Here is a 2669-nt window from a genome sequence, read left to right on the forward strand (position 1 = left end):
TCCTAGCCACTGGTTTGTTTTTCTTTATTATTTTTCTTTTTATTTTCTTATTCGGTTCTTTTATTTCTGAATTATTTTATTTCTTATTTAGATATTTTCTCACTTAGAATAGGTGACAGTCAGATTCAGGCCTGCGGAGACAAAATGGGCAGGGGTCGAATACCGAGGCCTGGCCACGATGGCTCCACCGTCCTGTCTCCGAATGGCACCTGTACAAGGGCGTCTCTCTCTTCGCCATAGCGATCTATCCAATAATGGATTGCCTCCCAGCTGAGGTATCAGGCTCCCTTTTTGTGGACGATTGTACCATCTACTGCAGCGCGCAGCCTACATGTTTCCTGCAGCGCTGTCTTCAGCGTTGTCTTGACCGTCTTTACTCCTGGAGTGTCGTCAATGGCTTCCGTTTTTCTGCCGAGAAGATTGTCTGTATTAACTTCTGGCGCTACAAAGAGTTTCTCCCACCGACCTTACATCTCGGTCCCGTTGCTCTCCCATTCGTGGAGACAACAAAATGTTTAGGTCTTACATTTGACAGGAAACTTAGCTGGTCTCCACATGTCATATTTGGCTGCCCGTTGTACCCGTTCTCCAAATGTCCTCCGTGTTCTCAACGGTATGTCGTGGGGAGCGGATCGAACCGTCCTACTTCGCCTATATCGGTCGATCGTCCGCTCAAAGCTGGATTATGGGAGCTTCGTGTACTCCTCTGCACGGCCGCCCATCTTACGCCGCCTCAACTCCATGCAACATCGGGGTTTACGTCTTGCGATTGGAGCGTTCTATAGTAGTCCCGTCGAGGGTCTTCATGCTGAAGCCGGTGAATTGCCACTAACCTACCGGCGCGATATACTGCTTTGTCGGTATGCCTGTCGGCTGTTGTCAATGCTCGACCACCCGTCTTATCGCTCCTTTTTTGACGACTCTCTCGACCGTCAATACGGGTTGTATGTCTCTGCCCTGCTACCCCCTGGAGTTTGCTTTCGTCGCCTCCTTCAACACCTTGATTTTTCACTCCCTGCAACCTTTCGAGTGGGCGAGAGCCAAACGCCACCTTGGCTCCAGGCTCAGGTTCGCGTTCACGTTGACCTCAGCTCGCTCCCAAAGGAGGTAACCCCAGCTTCGGTATACTGCTCGCGGTTTTTCGAACTTAGTTCGATGTTCATTAATGTGATGTTCATTTATACAGATGGCTCTAAGACCAATGACGGTGTCGGGCGTTCTTTTATTGTCGGGGCGCACAGTTGTTCGGTCTTCACAGCTGAGCTATTTGCCCTCTGCCAGGCTGTTCTTTACATCTGCCGCCACCGACATTCTGCTGATGTCATATGGTCTGATTCCCTGAGCGCCATCCAGAGCCTCAGTGATCCGTATCCGGTTCACCTATTCGTGCACCGGATCCAACGCTCTCTTCAGCAACTGGCGGACGACGGTTCTCCGTTTTCCCTTATGTGGAATTCTGGCCATGTCGGTATCCCAGGGAACGAAGCTGCAGATGCCGCGGCCAAGGCTGCGGTCCTCCAGCCTCTAACAGCTTCTTCTTGTGTGCCTTCATGTGATTTTAGCAGGGTCATTTGACAGCGCAATTTATCGCTGTGGCATGCCGATTCGTCTAAACTTACTGAAAACAAGCTTTGGGCCTTGAAACCTCTCCCCATGGCTTGGACGACCTCTTCACACCCTTCTCGGCAGGAGGAGGTCGTTTTGGCCCGGTTACGGATTGGACACTGCCGGTTCAGTCACCGCCACCTGCTGACGGCTGCACCGGCGCCGTTCTGCCCATGTGGGCAATTGCTAACGGTACGCCACATTTTAACGTCCTGTCCGAATTTTAATACACTGCGCATTGATCTTGGCCTGCCATGTACTCTGGAAGAAATTTTAGCGGATGACCCAGGAGCAGCTGCTCGCTTTCTTCGTTTTATCCACTTGACAACTTGTCTAAGGGCATTTGTTTATGCTGTTTTCTTTTAATCCCTTGTCTGTTAATGTGCCTTTTATAGTGTTGTCCTTTTTAGTTGCTGTTTTAACATTGTGCTTCGCAATGCATTCATAATTTAGTCTGGGCGCCAATGACCACTGTGGTCGTGCGCCCTAAAACCACCAAGAAAAGAGCTTCAGGGTGTGATCCTCTCTGGTGGGAACCTCACTGTTAAGGCATACGCGGATGATGTCGTTGCTCTACTCAGTCGACGTGATTATATCGTGTTGTTGAAAAGGACAGTTGATGCTTATTGTCGTGTCTCTGGAGCGCGTCACAATCAAGGCAAATGCAAGTTCCTTGATATTCGAGGATTTCACTATGTTGCTGTCCCTTGGGCCATTTTTGTCGAACGACATACGTCATTGGGAATTATAACTGATCGGTTTCCTCTGAAAATGGCGGCTCTCAATTGGAAATCAGTCACCAAAAAGATACAGCACTTTTCAAGCATTTTGCAAAAAAGTCAGAATTTTAGACACACACGTTCTACGTAAAACCTATTATGTTGCTCAACTGTTCACACTTCCCTTGTTTGTGGCGAGAAGGTTGCGACAATTGTCCAGGATGTTTATATGGAAGGGCCATCTGTTCAACTTACGTTACGAGGTCATGATGAATCCTCGCCTCTCAGATGGGTTGCCCCTCTCTGATACTACTCGCAAGGCATCTGCCTTGTACATCCGCCGTA

This window comes from Schistocerca americana, chromosome 3 (assembly GCF_021461395.2).
Source record: "Schistocerca americana isolate TAMUIC-IGC-003095 chromosome 3, iqSchAmer2.1, whole genome shotgun sequence".
In the NCBI taxonomy this organism is placed as follows: Eukaryota; Metazoa; Arthropoda; class Insecta; order Orthoptera; family Acrididae; genus Schistocerca; species Schistocerca americana.